This window comes from Lissotriton vulgaris, chromosome 6 (assembly GCF_964263255.1).
Source record: "Lissotriton vulgaris chromosome 6, aLisVul1.2, whole genome shotgun sequence".
Classification (NCBI taxonomy): Eukaryota; Metazoa; Chordata; class Amphibia; order Caudata; family Salamandridae; genus Lissotriton; species Lissotriton vulgaris.
In genome coordinates this window covers 1,170,327,326-1,170,346,708 of record NC_141694.1, presented here as the reverse complement: position 1 = coordinate 1,170,346,708, position 19,383 = coordinate 1,170,327,326, and positions in this window count along the sequence as shown.

Sequence of the window (19,383 nt, the reverse complement as noted above, 5' to 3'; positions counted from 1 at the left end):
CGCAATGGTGTGCGCAGATTTATTGTGTCTAGTGTAGAAGTGCCACTTTTAGAAGTTGGCATTTCTGTGTGCTGTGAGATGTGAATTGCCTGTCTGGCTTGTGAGTGACAGGGGCTGGCTGGTGTGCTTCGCTCCAGGAGCCAGGGTGAGTCTGCCCGGTGGTGAATAGGGAGATCTGCATGTAGATGGGAGGGAGGAGTTGACCTGGGACTTGAATATGGCTGTGCCTTCCCTCCACAATGCTGGCTCGACCCCCTGTGGTGTGTCTGATGTCCCTGGCCTGTCCTGTGAATAGGGAGAGGGGCTGAGCAAAACAAAGTGCTCCAGAACCAGTTGCATCTGGTTCTTCCCTTGCCCTACAGTTTTAGACAAAGGATTTAGCTGTATAAATAAGGGTCTGTGACCCCATGTAAATGTTCTAGTTCTTGAACTTGAATATACTAGGGGCATGCTGCTGCTGGGGCCCGGGGGAAGGCTTGCCTCCCTGGGCTCTGCCCTGCCCCTGGATGCCTGGAGAACTTATTTTCCTGGGACCCCTTGTTGCCTTGCTTGCTATTCCCAGGACCCTGGAAAGACTTTGGCAGCCCCCCTTTGGCGCCCTGGAAGCGCTGGGCTGCCTTTCTTCTGTTTTTCCCCCAGGAAAGCGTGTGGGCTCCGCAGCGCTGGTGCTGCAGCCCTTTTGAGAGGGATTCCCCCTGCCTGGGGATTCCCCCCCTCCTTGTGCTCCTAGCGGGTGCCCATCCCACTCATTTTAATATTTACAAGCAGGTGCCTACCCTGCATTATGCCCGCTTATTTATTACTCCCAACAGGTGCCCACCCCGCGTCATGGCCGCCTATTTTTGTTATTCTCATTATTATTATTATTATTATTATTATTATTATTTATACAATTTCTAGAGCACACTACCACCTAACAGGCATCTTGGCGCTGATAACTCTGAGACCATATCAACACAGGAGGGGATCAATGCGCAGGCCTATTTCTAGGGAATAGCCAGGTTTTAAGGTTCTTTCTGAACGCAAGCAGCTCCTTGTTTTGTCGCAGTTCAAGAGGTAAAGTGTTCCACAGCCTGGCTGCAGCCACCCCAAATGTTCTGCCCCCTGCCCTAACTTTGTTGATGCGTGGTACTTTTATTGACATTCCTCTTGAAGAGCGGAGCTCTCTGCCCGGAACGTACCACTCAAACATTTGCTGAAAGGAAGTTGGGCCTTTTTCCATGCAGGGCTTTAAATACTAGACACAGAGATTTAAATTTAATTCTCTGTGTCACGGGCAGCCAGTGCAACTCCGAGAGAGCTCCAGAGGCAGAGGTCCGTCTTGACCAGTCTAATACCAATTTAGCCGCGGCAGATTGTACCCGCTGTAGCCTGTCTAGCAGGAATTTAGGGGATCCAAGGAGTAGAGCGTTACAATAGTCTACCTGACTAAGTATGGTACTGCGTGCAATCAGGGCACGAGCTTGATGTGGTAAGAGGGGAAAAATCTTCCTCAAAGAGCGCATAATCCCCAAACAACTGCTCACCACTTTCCCTCCATGCACCTCCAAGGAGAGGTTGCAATCAAATGTGACCCCAAGGTTATGAACTATTTTTACCGGCAGGCCGGGGTTGGGGAACTCTGGGGGCCACATATTTGTGGGCGGGCCTTCCCTGTTCTTATGCATTTCAAAATGCATTAGTTCAGTTTTAGTAATATTAAATTGTAAGGAATTCTCCTTCAGCCATTGTGTCATATCTCCTAAACATCTATGAAACCCTTCTGCTGAGATGGACTGCTCTCCCTCCAGGGAGAGAATGAGTTGCGTATCATCAGCGTAATTGATGACTTTGATGTTATAGCGCTTGATGATCCTCAGCAGGGGTCTCAAATAGACATTGAAAAGAATGGGGCTGATGGCCGAGCCCTGAGGGACCCCATGTGGGACGGGAGTAAAGGCAGATTGGTAAGGAGGAAGGGATACTGCTTGCTGTCTCCCTGAGAGAAACAAGTGAAACCATCTAAGGGCCACTCCCGTAACTCCCACCTCACTCAGCCGCCTCAACAAGATGTTATGGTTGACCGTGTCGAAGGCGGCAGACAGGTCCAGCAGAATCAGCACTGCTGCCTGGCCCCTGTCTGCCCGCCTCCGAAGCTCATCCATAACGGTCACCAGTGCTGTCTCCGTTCCGTGGGCTGGTCTAAAACCGAACTGCTCCTCCTCCAGATGTTTGGCCCGTTCCAAGTGTGCGGACAGTGTGCCACTCACTACCCGTTCAACTACTTTGGCTGGGAAGGGGAGAAGGGATATAGGTCTAAAAATTTTTCAGACATTCAGGATCCAGGGAGGCCTTTTTTAGCAGTGGCGTTACAAGTGCCTGCTTCCACTGACTGGGAACCGACCCTTCTGCAAGAGACTGGTTACAGATCTTACAGAGCAGTGGAAAAAGTTCCACCCCGAATTCCTTCCAGTTTTTGCAAGGAAGTGGGTCCAAGGGGGAGCCTGACACAATACTCTCCGCTAACCTGCAGAAGTCCTCGATCTGGAGAGGAGGGAACTCCGAAAGAGCCTCCAGGGCAGCCTCCTTTGAGCTATCATTCCCTGTTCCATTACGGGTGCCCACCCCGTTCTTGTGCCCAAATTTAATTACACAGGTGCCCACTCCGCTTGCTATATTTATTTTTAAACTCGAGGGAGCCTACCCCTCGTTTTTCACCCCGAGAGATCCCCGCCGCAGCACAGACTCCTGCAGCGTAACCGGTGTGTAGCGCGGGGATTGGCACATCCTTGAGGGCTTCCCCACGCTGTGACACAGAAGCAGAGAGGCTGGCAGGATGCTCTGATGCGGGGCTCCCATTTTGGAGGGAGAGCCCTGCGGTAGCGGTCAGAGTAGAGAAGCCCGGGGTCCCAGGAGGGGGCCCGGAGGAAGTTCGGGGCGCCGCCTGGCTGCGCAGGGCTCCCGTGAGGAGAGGGAGCCCCGCAGGCCAGCACCCAACGCGAGGAAGAGCCCCCGCCAGAGAAGAGCAGCCTGGTGAGTGAGCAAGGGCTGGGGGGCTTCGTGTGGCCGCGGGTTGGTGCCTGACCGAGGCACAGTGTGGTTGTGCATATAGAGCGGCCCCGGATGGCAGCGTGCCGCTCCAACGGTGGACATATTTTGTTCCATAGCCTACGTGGCTCCAACCCGGGGCAAAGTTCTTTTGTAGGTCCTGTGGGGGCCAGAGGGCACCGTGGTGCCAGGCCCTAGTCCCCCAGCTGCCCCGCTCGCAGAGGGCAGCTGCAACGCTTGGGGGGCAAGTTACTTTAATGCATTTTAGGTTCTTCATTTTCAGGGGACATGTTCTTTTGACTCTAGGAGTGCGACGCACTCCTTCGCCCCTACCTTGGCCTGCACTGCTGCACAGCACTTAGTGCCAGCTGCAATGTTTAGGCCCTTCATTTCAAACTCCCAGCTGCCCAGCAAGTAGTGGGCAGCTGCAACGTTTAGGTTTTGCGCAGTGGCGCACCCTTGACCTTCGCTGCTTAGGCAGCAGCCCTGACTTTGTGGACAGAGGGCATTTGAGCCCCTTAGAGATGGCCAGTTGGCCCAGGGGACTATTAGGTTTGTAGGGCGCAAGGGCCTAATGTCATTTTTATAGGTGCTAGGAAATGTAATGTTTGTAGTATGATTTATGCACCTTGATTTATGCTTATAGATGTGCTTTTATGCTTATTAGGTTTTTACCTACTGTTTTATTTCTCTACTGTGGTCTAGGTTTCATTTATTCCCTACTGCAGGTTATGTTATTAAGTTTATTTCCTAATGCGAGTTATGTTTAGGAGATTATAGTTTATCCTATTTTAGTTTATGAGGTTGGCGCAGAATAGAGTTCTCGCCTTATGTGATACTGTGCCTGTTATGATTTATGTTACACGTTGACGCTGAGTATAGTGTCTACCAGTGATTACTGGCTGTGTTCTAAATTCATATATATTCTTACTTTTACTATTCTTACCAAGTGCTAATTCTGACAGTGGCCCACGTGGCCCTGACAAGTGTAAATAATCCCTTGTAAATATTGCCCGTGCCAGATGGCACAGTGTATATCGTGCGATTACTATCTGATGTGTTTTTATTATAATACAAAGTTTTTTTTATATATAACCAGTGGCGGCTCGTGACATTTGAAACTGGTAGAGCGTAAAGCAATTGTCATACTTCACTGTGGCGAGCGAGCGAGCCTGAACCACCTACAGCTATACTCTTTCTTTCAAAGAATCAGGGGAAAAGCAAACAATACATCTAGTGACCTAGAAACATAACTACCAAATTGAGAGCAGACAACAAGAAACAAAAAACGGTGTCAATTGAAACAATCCAGAGATTTGTTGACTGAGAAGCAAGCCTTGCCTGTGAGAGGCCACATTATCGAATAATTCATTCACTCCGAGCCCCGGCGAAATCTTAAGGGGGCCAGCCAGTGAACGATGTCATGAATCTTAAAAGCCAAACAAACGTCATCGAGCAAAGGGGCATTCTAGAATGTGTGTTATTGGTGACTGGGGAAAGTGTACTGTTTATCTTGGCTACACTTGATGTCCCCTCTACGTTTCTGAATGCATGCGCTAGACTAGTATTTTATGCAATCCTGTTTTCCCATTGCACCCTGTTTTCCCTTTGCACCCTGGGACTCGTAGTCCCGAAGTTATAACCGGCTAGCATCCATGATACCTCAGGCCACACATGGGAGAGATCGTGTGACTCGAGTGTCACCTGAGTGAGCAGCCAGCAGGTAGTTAAAAGCTCTTGTAAAGGTTGGGCCTGCCATTACTGTCTCCCAAACCCCCCACCCCCCCTCCCCTCCCAGTGGAGACTATGTCCCAGTGGAGACTATGGTCCCTCCCAGGAGGACGGCTGGGCCTGACGCTAATGAGCAGCCGCTGCCTCCACCGGTGTTAATGGCATGTGTTAGCTGATCACTTCACGTCAGGAATGTGAGAACCTTCAGACCCAGGAGTGTGAAAGGAGACTTTCACGGCTCCTCGAACTAGACTCGGGGGTGGCCTGCAGCCCTCAGCAGCAGCTGATGCACTTTCTACATCTCTCTGCTTGTGGGCTAACTGGACTTTGGTATTTAACTTATAGGGTTCTGTCGTGAGGCCGGGGTTGGAGTCCTGGTGCCCTGTAAACGTCAGTCTATGAGCGCGGCTGGGGAGGAGATGCTGGGATTTCTGATGCATGGAGTATGGGTTGGTCTTGTAAGATAGCTCCTCGATGTAAGCGGTAATTGGTAGAGATTTCTGTGCAACGTGCAGGTCGCAGCTTGAGATCCTGTGATTGGCAGCTCAGGCCTACATCCTCCCCGAGGACCATACTGTCTTTGGTAACCGTGAAGTTTGTATTAGCAATTGTTCTGTAGGCGCTATAGTAAACCAGTTTAAATTACAGGTGGGATAAATTCTGCCTTCAATCTTTAAGAGGTCGAGTGAATTTAGAACTATACAGTACATCACATGAATATTTTAGTAGGGTCCAAGCTCTACATGTATGCCCAGTTTTATGCATTCAGTGGACGCACAACATGCTTTTTTCCAGCTCCCTCCACCCGTGCCACCCTAACGCGTGTGAACAAGTGTTGTGTCTTCAGAGCCTGTTGCATCAGTGCTCACCGCAGCCCCCCCTCCCTCCCCACCCTCCACCCCCCTCCACCCCTGTCCCTCCTCGAATCCTCAGAACCAGTCAAAGTACACAGATATTCCTCCTCCCGCACTGCGGCTTTTATCAACGTTTTGTTCAACAATGCTTCCCGCCCAGTATGTTTTTCAGAGATAATGCCTCGTGAGTTATGGTCTGCGCATAAAAGGGCTATAACAATCGTTTATTGATTCACTGATTTGGAATGACCTGCATTGAAAGAAAAGTTAACGGTCTTCACCGCTGACAGTCTTCTGCAAGTTGGGGGTTTTATTTTAAATAAATATAAAAAAGTAAAAACTTACCTTGGCTTCCCGAGACAGCATGCAGACTCCCGCCGTCCTGGATTTTGAATGCCGCCGGCGCCGCTGCATCTGACGTGGTGTGGGCTCTCGAAGGCTGCAGGCAGCCTCCCTCCCCTCCATGGCAGCCGGCGCTGATTGGTTCGGCCGGCTGCCCTAACCGCGTCATTTCTTCTAGTCTGCATCCTGCAGAACGGAGAATGGGAGGTGGCTTGGGGGGAGCGGCTTGCCCACTGTTGCTAATACTGTCTGTTTGGACAGCCTCTCAGGCTGTCCAAACAGTCAGTATTATCAACAGTGGGCAAGCCACTCCCCCTGAGGCTCGAGTATTGTAACCAGGAAGAAGTTCTGCTGACTGCTTTCTCGCCGTGCGAGAAGGGCAGGCAGAAACAAATGGTAGTTATAAATAAATAACTACCATTTGTTTCTGCCTTCTTCTCGCACGGCGAGAAAGCAGGGGGGGGGCGGCGCCCAAACGCCCCCATGGTAGAACCGCCACTGTATATAACCTTGTGTGGAGTTCCTTTTGTGGTGTGCCTAGTGTGTTGTTACTGTGTGTGTTGTGCAAATGCTTCACACACTGCCTCCGGGATAAGCCTAACTGCTCGTGTCAAGCTACCAAGGGGGTGAGCAGGGGTTATCTTTGGCGTGTAACTCCCTTTCTCTGACTAGAGTGGCGGTCTCTGCCTGGCTTTGGCGCAAGCCTTAGCCAACCAGAGATCCCCATTTCTAACAGTCACTCTGTTAGACATGTTCGGCCTTTTTCTTACCACATCTCATCCATTGGCTATCTTACATCTCATCTCTTTCCGCTTCAGGACCCTCTTTTCACTCTCTCCTGAATGCACTTCATCGCATCTCCTTCATTTCACCACCCTCCAAGCCGCAACACTCCCACTCACCTGTAATCTGTGCATTTTCTTTACTTTTGCCTTGTCAATGTTTTGGCTACCATGCACCTCCTTCACACACATTTGCACAGAATAACAATTGCAACTGGAATACATGCAAAAAGTTGTGCTTCCCACTGACAAAGTGGAAGCATCCCCTGACGCACAGCCGTTAAATCCTACTGGGAGTTACCCAGAGTTCCTCAAAAGTTCAAAACAAATTTCTGAATGTTTGCATGTTTCTTTATTTTTCAAGAAATATCTTATTTGATTAAATTCATCAATTTTTTACTTTTGAATGCATTTTAATAGTACTCAAGTCCAATGCATTTCGGTCAATTAGACCTTCATCTGGGACCACATGAGCTGAAACAAGGTATAACAAAAGTCGTGTCACAAAACGTAAGAAAAATAACAATACGTAAAAAAATAACATGGTACATATTCATTAATACTGCCATATTGCTAATAGTGACTTATTGTGAAATACACCCCAGTGCACAAACCAGCTTCTGTGTCATGGTGACAATTTATCACAAAAAACGCCCGTATGGGCACTCACACTTGTAGTATTTGCCAGCGTCTCATGTATTACGCTTGTGGTCGCATGGATGAAACTGTCAAGGAGAATGTGTGGACAACTTCAATATAGAACCTTCATTCGTAATTCTAAATACTCGAAAAACGAATTTAAACTCGGTGTATAATTAGCATGTTATTCACTTACTTTCTCGACGCATAAATCAGCGTCTCCTCTCTCCTAGTCTCAGTTAGACAGCACGGTCAGTCTTCCGGCATCCACTAGACGCCGGTCCAATCATTTCCCATATAGCTCTCACTGCGTTAATCGTAATTCACACAGTTACTGTGATTGGACGATCCCCGGTCATGTGATCGGGGTAGCGTCCAATCCTGATCTGTTTCTAGTCCAAAAGCATGTTGACAAAACATCTCGAAACATAAATATAAACCTGGCATTGTGTAAATTCATCAAACAGTGAATGTTTCGATAATGCGTGAACAATGTAAAATAAACAGTGGGAATATCAATAAAAAGTAAAACATTCAAAATATTCAACAAAAATATAACTAGAAATGGATGGCTACTGCATCCACCAGTGCGGGTAAGGCAGAGCACAGAATGTGCTTAATTCTACATTTTTACCAAGTTCATAAATAGCACATGAATTCTACCCGGTCATTGAGTCCATAGGGCTTGTGGGTATTCAACAGATACATCCAGCTATTCTCCCTCTGAAGGAGAAATCTGTTGTTATCACGACCTTCTCTTTTTTCAATTACTTCCAGGATCGTAAATTGGAGTTGGGAAACATTATGTTTAGCTTCGTTGAAATGCAACGCTATTGTGGACTTCACATTAGCCGTTCTTATATTTGATTTATGTTCGTTTAATCGTGTTTTGATTTTTCTGGTTGTTTTTCCCACATATGCCTTTCCGCATGGGCATTTAAGCATATAGATGGCGTTGCTCGTGTCACAGGTGGCATTGACATGTAACTTTATATTGTGTCCCTTCATAGGGTGTGTGATCGTGTTTCCTCTTATGATGTTATTACAGTGACCACACTGCAAACATGGTCTTGTTCCTCGGTACATCTCGTCTTTAGAACTCTTTTGTTTCAACAGTTCTCCTAGATTTTTGCTACGAGTGAAGGCAAAGATTGGCTGTTGTTCGAAACTGGGTTTAAAGTCAATTTCCGCTCTAAGAATACTCCAGCTTCATGTGGTCCCAGATGAAGGTCTAATTGACCGAAATGCATTGGACTTGAGTACTATTAAAATGCATTCAAAAGTAAAAAATTGATGAATTTAATCAAATAAGATATTTCTTGAAAAATAAAGAAACATGCAAACATTCAGAAATTTGTTTTGAACTTTTGAGGAACTCTGGGTAACTCCCAGTAGGATTTAACGGCTGTGCGTCAGGGGATGCTTCCACTTTGTCAGTGGGAAGCACAACTTTTTGGATTATTCAGTGGGTGTCCGAAGGCAAGAGGCGCCGCCTTGACTGCACGCAAAAATTGACAAAAGCCACAAACCATAAGTTAGAACATAACACACCAATAAAGGAGCAGTGCGCTCAAAAACCTCGTTTTTCTTTCAACTGGAATACATGGCCATTGCTCTGTACACCATGCAGCGAGGCCAAGGATTGGATGGCCACATATTATAAGCACCTTTGTTGCCCACTTGGAGGCGACTCGGTTCGAAGTATGCACTATACAAGAGTGATAGGATGCACACAAAAAACACAGAAACCCAACATCCTGGTAATAGCTGAGAATTAGGGACTGCAAAATTAAGTAAAGCATGTAAAAAATAAATAGGAACTAAATGGCTGGCATGAATTATTTCAACGTTCATTACATTCAATTGTTCAGAAATCAATTAGTGTTTTTGAAAGCAAAAAAGTTAAGGACGAGAACAGAGAGCTCACTAGAGACCCATTTCAATGTTCTTTTTTAATTAATACTGGGTCTCAGACCCAGGCGACCAGCCAAACTTAAAAGCCCTTGTACGGGGTATTTGCATTACAAGGTAAATACCGTTACCCCAGGGTGTGTGGTAAATACCCCCTATTTTGAGTTTTCAACAGTAAAATGAGGTATAACATCTAGAATCTGTTTTTAACAAACTGAATTACACATTTTTTTTGCTTTTTTTCCAGGGCTTTTCCAAAAATGAAGTTTGGCAGGTTTAACCTACTGGAATTTATCTAGGAAAAACGGCAAAGTTGTAATAATGATCACGCAACTAGCAATAACGCAACTCATAATTCCAATTCTAGCGCAAACGGGACCGGAATTTAGCCCTGAACTCGTAATAAGGGTCTCAGAATTGCTTTTGAGCAAATCCGGAAATGGGCAGCGCATTTCTATAATCAGCAGAGTTTTGCTAAAAAAGCATTTTAAGCTGACAGCCGTGCTTCTTAACACTTTGAGTCACCAAAAAGGGCCAATTAGAGTGGTTTTGGATGTCAATTACATTGAAATCCATAGAGATTGTAGTGTTATCATAGCTTTCCATAGTCTCTTCGAAGGGCACATTGCACGTCGTGTGGAGACCCTTTGTTCGTGCATCAGAAAAGGTGTGTTGGAGAATGGGGGCCCTATGAGTCATGTAGTGCATTCTGGGGTTTTTGTTCTAAACACCCTCATCTAAATCAGGCCATCTTCAAAGATATAATTTGGCGGGGGAGATTGAGTTTATCGAGTGTAATTAGTATACATACAGTATTTGCATTCTAATCCCTTTACCACTGTCTGTGGTGGCAGGCCTAGAGTGCTAGAATAACAGGTATGCTTAACTCCCTATGAAGGTAATGGTATTGACCAGCATGGCAAGGACCAGTCATATTTATTAACAGTATAGCATTACAAGTTTCAACCCAATTCACCCCCCAAACAACAGAGCCCACTAACCTACATAGCCCAGGGGGTGTGAATTTGTAACACTGCAACCACCTCCTGGAGTAACCTTCGTCTGCTCGCTATTGCAACTTGTGAGAGGGAAGTTTAGAAAACACTGGTATCCAAATGTTATGAAATAGCCTTAATCTTTGAAACGCTAATTGTAAAATATAAAAATCCACCACTTACTCTGTCCAGTAACTATCGACTGTCAAAGAAAAGATAGTGCTATGAAAAAAACCTTGACAGTACTCCCTATCAAAGTGGGCAAGTCACTGGGGTGAGCAGATAAGGTTCAAGTTCAAGTTCAGAGATTTGTATAGCGCTCTACTCACCCAGAGGGTCTCAAGGCGCTTGAGGGAGGGGGGGTGCTTTACTTATCGAATATCCAAGTTTTTAGTTGCTTTCTGAAGGAGAGGTGATTTTGTGTAAGGCGGAGGTGGGTGGGGAAAGAATTCCAGGTTTTGGCCGCTAAGTAGGAGAAGGATCTTCCCCCCATGGTGGATCTATGGATGCGCGGAATTGCGGCGAGGGCTTGATTGGACGATCGTAGTTGGCGGGTGGGGGTGTAGAAGGACAGTCGCGTGTTGAGGCATTCGGGACCTAGGTCGTAGAGGGCTTTGAGTGCGTGGGTGAGGAGGGGGAACGTTATTCTCTTGTTGACTGGGAGCCAGTGGAGGTCTTTCAGGTGACCCAAAATGTGAGCTTGACGGGGGATGTCCAGTATGAGTCTGGCTGAGGCGTTTTGGATGCGTTGGAGTTTTTTCTGTAGTTTGGCTGTGGTTCCGGCGTAAAGGGTGTTTCCGTAATCCAGTCGGCTTGTGACCAGTGCGTGGGTGACCGTCTTTCTTGTTTCGGTGGGGATCCAACGGAAGATTTTTTTGAGCATGCGTAGGATGTTGAAGCATGATGATGAGACGGCGTTGACTTGTCTGGTCATCGAGAAGGAGGAGTCCAGGATGAAGCCCAGGTTACGTGCGTGGTCCGTAGGTATGGTTGCGGTTCCCAGGGCCGTTGGCCACCATGAGTCGTCCCAGGCAGAGGGGGATGAACCTAAGATGAGGACTTCCGTTTTGTCCGAGTTTAGTTTTAAACGGCTGTTCTTCATCCACTCGGCTACCTCCTTCATTCCTTCGTGTAAGTTGGTTTTGGCGGTGTTTGGGTCTTTGGTGAGGGAGAGGATTAGCTGGGTGTCGTCTGCGTAGGAGATGATGTTGAGGTTGTGTTGGCGCGCGATGGATGCGAGGGGACTCATGTATACGTTGAAGAGGGTGGGACAGAGTGATGATCCTTGTGGTACGCCGCAGATGACTTCGGTGGCCTCTGATCTAAAAGGGGGGAGGCGGACTCTCTGGGTTCTTCCGGCGAGGAACGAGATGATCCAGTCCAATGCTTTTCCTTGTATTCCGAAGTTGCTGAGGCGTTGTATGAGGGTGTTATGACAGACTGTGTCGAAGGCTGCGGAGAGGTCAAGTAGGATGAGGGCAGCTGTTTCTCCGTTGTCCAGTAGAGTTCGAATGTCGTCTGTTGCTGCTATGAGGGCGGTTTCGGTGCTGTGTTTGGCTCGGAAGCCGGACTGCGAGGGGTCGAGGGATTTGTTGGATTCAAGGAAGGCGGCGAGCTGACTGTTGACGGCTTCCTCAATGACTTTGGCAGGGAATGGGAGGAGCGAGATGGGGCGGTAGGTCTTGAGTTCAGTGGGGTCTGCTGTGGGTTTCTTCAGAAGGGCGCTGAGTTCGGCATGTTTCCAGGTTTCCGGGAAGGTAGCGGAGTTGAAGGAGCAGTTGATGACGTCGCGGAGATGGGGTGCGATAATGGAATCTGCTTTGTTGAAAATGTGGTGGGGACATGGGTCGGTTGGCGATCCTGAGTGGATGGAGTTCATCAGGCGGATGGTGTCTTCAGTGGTGATTGGGTTCCAGGCGCAAAGGTTGTTAGAGTGCGGTTTTGGTTCGGAGGTGGGTGGAGTGGAGTGGTCTTCTGACTGGTTTTCAAAGCTGTTGTGTATGTCGGCGATTTTGTTGTGGAAGAATGAGGATAGGGATTCGCAGAGGTCTTGGGAGGGAGTGATGTCGTTGGTGCCGGCGGTGGGGTTGGTAAATTCTTTGACGATGATGAATAGTTCCTTGCTGTTTTGGGCGTTGTTGTCAAGTCGATCCTTGAATGCTGATTTCTTGGTGGATCGGATCAGTTGGTGGTGTTTGCGGGTGGCGTTCTTGAAGGTGGCCAGGTTGTTGGTGGTTGGGTTTTTTCTCCGGGCTTTCTCAAGGGTACGACAGAACTTCTTGGATTTCTTAAGGTCATCGTTGAACCAGGGGGCTTTTTTGCTACCTTGCTTGATTTGATGGTTTTTCAAGGGTGCTAGTTCGTCGGCGCTGTGGGTGATCCATTGTGTGAGGTTGGTGGCTGCTTGGTTTGGGTCCGATGATTTGGCAGGAGGGTTTTGGTGAGGCGATGTGAAGAGCTGGTCGGTCGTAATTTTGTTCCAATTTCTTCGGGGAATAGGTTGTGGGGGGTTGTGGGTCGTGGTCTTATTGTAGTTGAAGTGAACGCAGCTGTGGTCCGTCCAATGGAGAGCTGTGGTGTGATTGAAGGAGATGTGCTTGCTGGAGGTGAAGATTGGGTCGAGCGTGTGTCCGGCATAGTGGGTGGGGGTATTGACAAGTTGTTTGAGACCGAGGTTGGCCAGGTTGTCCAGAAGGGTGGTGGTGTTGCTCTCGTTTTTCTTTTCCAGGTGGAAGTTGAGGTCTCCCAGTAGAATGTAGTTCTCGGAGGGGAGGGCATGTGGGCTGATGAAGTCAGTGATGTCTTCGCTGAATTGTGTGCGGGGTCCTGGTGGTCTGTAGATGAGGGTGCCTCTGAGTGTGGTCTTGGGGTCGGTGTGGATCTGGAAGTGAAGGTGTTCGGCGATGGCGAGGTTATCGTCGGAACTGGTCGTGATGCGGATGGTGTTCTTATGGACGATGGCGATGCCTCCTCCTGTTTGGTTGGTGCGGTCCTTTCGGATTATCTTGTAGGCCTCCGGGATGGCAATGGCGATGTCGGGTGCTGATGAGGCGTTCATCCAGGTTTCTGTAAGGAAGGCGACATCCGGCGATGTAGTGTCGAGTAGGTTCCAGAGTTCAATGGCGTGTCTGTGGACCTAGCGGGTGTTGAGCAGGATGCACTTTAGGTGGTTAGTGTCGGAGCTCTGTTTGGAGTTTGTGGATTTGGTGTGGGTCCTGATGCAGTCGAACTTGCAGGAGTGGCAGGTGAAGGGTCCATGGGTGTGTCCTGGTGCAGCTTGGTAGCAGTCTGGGAGACGGCCGGGGTTAAGGGCTGAGAGGGTTGCGGCGTCGTATGTTATGCGGGCGGAAAGGATTTTGCGGGGGCCAGGGGGTCTGGCCCTGGGCGCGGTCCAGGCGCGGACGGGCGTAGACGGGCTTACCTTTGGCGCACCTTCGGCGCGCATGGGGCGTGACCGCTGCGCGTGAACGCTGCGCGCAAAAGCATCTGTCATAAGTGGAAAGTGGAGGGGGGTGGGGCGAGGGAGGAGCAGCTAAGAGGGATGCACAACAGTGTCTGAGACACTGTTTGCGATTCCCAATGGGGTCACAAATTGCATGCCTCATGCATATTAATGAGGCTGTTGCACTTTGCGACCCCATTGGAAATGGCCGGCACGCCCAGGGATGGTGACCTGCTGGGGTCAGCAGACCTCCATGTCTGGGACCGCTTTTAAATAAAGCAGTTAAAAAAAATATTCTGCCCATTTTCATTAAACGAAAAATGATGCATTTAAAAAATAAAAATGAAACTTTTTTGTTTCATTTTTTAAGGGCAGACAGTGGTCCCTGGGGCCACTGCCTACCCTTAAAAATATTTTTTATGGATTTACAAAGGGGAAGGGGTCCTCCGGGGACCCCTTCCCGCTTGCAAGTGCTTTACCGCCCTTCTGAGAAGGGTGGTAAACTGCAAGTGTTTTGATACTGCAATTGCGGTCGCAAAACATTCATAAATACCTTTGGGAGTCGCTATTAGAAAGGGACGCCCTTGGAACGCCCCTTCCTAATAGTGAGTCGCTAATACTATTTTGCGAGTCGCAAATCAATTTGCGACTCGCAAAATAGGATTAATACATGGGCCACAGGTTTTTTGCAGGCGCAAACGGGTCTAAAGCCAATTTGCGCCCGCAAAAAAGCATCGGACATCTGGCCCTTGACATCTAATCCCATTTTTACCTAAATATACTTAAAAAAAGTACTCTATTACAAATCTACATGCACAGTGACATCATCCTGGGAAGGGTAAGTCCTCCCCATTGCCATCAGAATCACTGCAATCCCATTAGTGGGTTTGACTTGTTAGAAAGTGAGGAACTTGGAGACACAATTTGAATTCCAAGTCTCCCATTTGGAGGAATGTGTGCTCTTGGGCAATCACTTTTTGAGCTTATTCCTCAGATCCTTTCTTTCTTTCTTTTATTTATTTATGTGAAAGGTTTTATATAACGCTGGCTAGACCCGGAGGTATCAGAGCCTTTACATGAGCAGAAGCAATCAAGAAAAACAATTGTTCAGGTAAACAAAACAAGCAAGTTCAACTCACAAGTTAAAGGGGGCAAAAAGCACTTTACATGAGTAGAAGCAATCAAGAAAAGCAATTTTTCAGGCTAAACAAAAAAAGCAAGTACATTTCACATTAAGTTAAGGGGGGAAATAAACAGGGTAATTCGCAGGTAATATACATTAAAATAATAAGATGGGGTAACAACTGGGGGCAGAGAAGAGAGTATTGATGGGGGAAGGACAAATATAGAGGTAGGGGGTAAGGGTAGGTGAAGGGGGGCGGTGAGCAAAAGAGGGTAAGGTCAGGGTAATCAGGATGATATGTAAAAAGGGAGAGCGAAGTGAGAGCCAGGAAAAACAGAAAGATAACCAATACAGAGGAAACAGAAAGCAAGGTCATGGGAGTGATTATATGCCCCAATATTTGTTGTGAAGGTGGTGTTTTAGGTCTTTTTTCAAGCTGAGGTAGGAGGGGTCACAGCGCAGGTCCTTCGGGAGGGCATTCCAGATGTATGGGCATTTCTGGAGAAGGAGCGAGATTGGGTGTTTTTTTTTTTTAAAGCGGGGGGACAAGGAGGAGTTCAGTGGTGCTTCTCATCAGACTGGAGTAGCCCACTTTATTAAGTTTGTTAGGCACAACGGGGATTGTTGGTGAAGAGCTTTGTGTGAGATGCAGGCAGTCTTATAAAAGCATCTTCCTTCAATGGGCAGCTAATTTAGGGATTTAAGGGCTGGCGAGGTGTGGACAAAACATTTACAGTCAGTGATGAGCCTGGCCGCCAAGTTGAGCACAGCTCTAAGGGGGGCTAGGTGTCCATCACCACCCCTTTTTGTACCACTTTTGGCCACCATAAGTGTGGCAGGGTATGCTCAGACGTGAGTCCCTTGCTCACTTTGCCACTGGATTCAAGCAAGCCGGGCTGAAGACGGCTGGAATGCCTGAAACCGGTCCTCGGAAGCTTGTTTCCGGTCCAGGGAAGACATGGCTTGGCAGTTTGGGCTGGACTGTTCCCATGAGGCACAGGGTCAGACTGATTTGCATATAGCCATGTCTGAACTGGGGTGGCAGAGTGGGCCAAAGAACGGTGATGAATTAAACCCAGATCTTTTGACTGGATGTGAGTGTTTGATTGATTCAGATGCTCCGTCCATCACCACCCCTTTTTGTACCACTTTTGGCAACCATAAGTGTGGCAGGGTATGCTCAGACGTGAGTCCCTTGCTCACTTTGCCACTGGATTCAAGCAAGCCGGGCTGAAGACGGCTGGAATGCCAGAAACCGGTCCTCGGAAGCTTGTTTCTGGTCCAGGGAAGACATGGCTTGGCAGTTCGGGCTGGACTGTTCCCATGAGGCACAGGGTCAGACTGATTTGCATATAGCCATGTCTGAACTGGGGTGGCAGAGTGGGCTAAAGAACGGTGATGAATTAAACCCAGATCTTTTGACTGGATGTGAGTGTTTGATTGATTCAGATGCTCCGTCCATCACCACCCCTTTTTGTACCACTTTTGGCCACCATAAGTGTGGCAGGGTATGCTCAGACGTGAGTCCCTTGCTCACTTTGCCACTGGATTCAAGCAAGCCGAGCTGAAGACGGCTGGAATGCCAGAAACCGGTCCTCGGAAGCTTGTTTCCGGTCCAGGGAAGACATGGCTTGGCAGTTCGGGCTGGACTGTTCCCATGAGGTACAGGGTCAGACTGATTTGCATATAGCCATGTCTGAACTGGGGTGGCAGAGTGGGCTAAAGAACGGTGATGAATTAAACCCAGATCTTTTGACTGGATGTGAGTGTTTGATTGATTCAGATGCTCCGTCCATCACCACCCCTTTGTGTACCACGGCAGTCTTATAAAAGCATCTTCCTTCAATGGGCAGCTAATTTAGGGATATAAGGGCTGGCGAGGTGTCGACGAAACATTTACAGTCAGTGATGAGCCTGGCCGCCAAGTTGAGCACAGCTCTAAGGGGGGCTAGGTGTACTTTAGGGATTCCGGTGAGGATAGCTTTGCCGTAGTCAAGTTTCGAGAGGACTAGTGATTGGACAACCCATTTGAAGTTGTCTAGAGGAATGAAGATTTGATTTTCTTGAGCTGTCGGAGAGTGACAAGTGCTCCTTTAGCTGAGTTTTTATGTGGTCGTTAAGAGCCAGGTTTTTGTCGAAAGTGAAACCTAAGGATTTTGCCGAGTCGGATAAGGTGAGCGGACAATTGAGAGCATTGAGATCCGTGATCCAGCCTTGGATGGGGATACAGTTGTTTTTAGGAGAGAAAATAATAATTTCAGTTTTATTAGGGTTCAGTTTAAGATGGTTGGAGTAGAACCAGGATTGGATCTTGCTCAGGGTATTGTTTAAATGAGGTACATTGGAATGGGATTTAATCTTATAGTAGAGTTGGGTGTCATCAGTATAGATGTGATAGTTGATTCCAGTTTGCTTCAGAATGAGGGTAAAGGGTTCCATAAAGAGGTTGAAGAGAGAGGGGGAGAGAATAGAGCCCTGGGGGCAACCATGGAGACTGGGGTAGTATAGGAAGATGTAGGCGTTGATTTTTATTTGTTGTGTTCTGTGCTGGAGGAAAGAAGAGAACCATTTGGACCAAACCATAGAGGCCAAAGCAAGCTTTAAGCGAATTAAGTAAGGAAGAATGGTTGACTGTATCGAAAGTTGCAAGAAGGTCGATAAGAATAAGAAGGCGAGCCTCACCATTGTCTAGGGAACTGTGGATGTCTTCCACAAGTTCAGCATGGCGGTTTCTGTACTGCAGCCTTTCCTGAAACCGGATTCAAAGGAGTCAATTACGTTGAAATTGCCCTATGTGTTTGTCCAGTTGAAGTAATGCACATTTTTCAAGGGCTTTAGCAAGAAATGGGAGGTTAGAGATAGGGCGGAGGTTGTTAGGATCATTGGGGTCAGCAGTGAGGTTTTTAAGAATGGGAGTGATTTGTCCGAGTTGGAGGGAGTCAGGGACACATCCAGTGGCAAGGGAGGTGTTGATGATTTTAGTCCAACAAGGGACTATGATGTGGTTAGGATTGTGAACTAAGTTAGAAGGGAGTGGGTCTTTGGTGTGTGAGGTAGGCTTTAGTGTAGCAATGCTATTAAAGACTTCGAGCTCAGTCATAGGACGGAAGTTATACTAGGAGGCGTTATTTTTCAGTTGTAAGTTGGAAAGGATTTCATCGGGTGAAGTTTGAATGGGTAGGTGAGTGGGAGGATTAGGCAGTAGAGACGGTGCCGAAAAAGGAGGTATGTCTATGGCAACGTCTATTTCATATTGGGGACTGGGCAGGTCCAGGTTTTGAGGGACGGATTGGTCAATTATAACAATTTTATCCTAGAGGAAGTTGGCAATTTCCTCACATCTTTCAATTGAAGCCGTCGGCTCTAGAGGGGCAGATTATGTTTGTTTTCTAACAATGTTAAACAGCTCTCTGGGCCTGTTTTTGGCATGATCAAGTTGAGCTCCAAATAACGATGCCTTTTCATTGAAAATGTGCTTCTTATAGGTTGATCTAGCAGATCTGAGGAGGGCAAGATGGGAGGGTGAGGGGTGTTGTCTCCATGTTCTTTCTGAAAGTCTAAGTTGTCGTCTTTCGTTGTTGAGTTCAGGATTGAACCAAGATCTGTATTGGATTTGTCTTTGTTGTTTTAGTTTATGAGGGGCGACTTGGTCCAGGACATCACTAATGGTCTTATTGAAATGTTCAGTGAGCTCGGTACCATTTTGGGAGAGAGGGGTGTGACGAAGTTGAGCTTGAAGTTTAGACTCAAGTACGCCGGGTGGGGGGACTTGTTTAAGGTTTCTGTTCCACTTCATGGGTTTGTTATTTGCTGCAGGAGGGGGTAGGGCACTGGTTGCGATCTTACTCAGAATGAGGTTATTGTCAGACAAGCCGATGGGGATGATGTTGGAAAGGGAAGCCAAGTAAGTGTTGGAGATGATAGCATCAAGTGTGGCCCCTTTGATATGGGTTGGATTATGGCATAGTTGCATAAGGTCATTCATCTCAAGAAGGTTAATGAGGCGCACGGCAGTGGGATCCACTGAATTATTCCAGTGGATGTTGAAGTCTCCTAAAAAGAGATTTTTCGAGGCAGAAAGGAGTGAGTGAGAAGGTCAAATAATTCATCGGCGACAAGGAGAGGTTCAACCACGGGGTGGTAGATGCTATGTAGTTTAATCGGAGAGGAGCCCTTGACAGTGAGTTCAACGCCAAGGTATTCAATCGTCAAGTGATCCGTGTTCTTTGAAAGGGAGAGTTGAAATTCACTCTTATAGATTATAGCTAGTCCACCCCCTTTTCTGTCAGGTCTGTCCTGCCTAATGATGGCGTAGCCAAGGGGTGGGGGTGGGGGGGGAGAGTAAGTCAAGAATAGCCGTAGAGTGGTCATTGAGCCAGGTTTCAGTGAGGAAGGCGATGCCAATAGCCTGGCTGAGGATGGTTTTTGATATTTCAGTTGCATGTGGGACTGCTGATCTGCAGTTAACAAGCATGCAAGAAAGGGGATTAGGGTTATCCTTAACAGGCTTATGAGAGTGGATGGTGGTGAGTTGTGC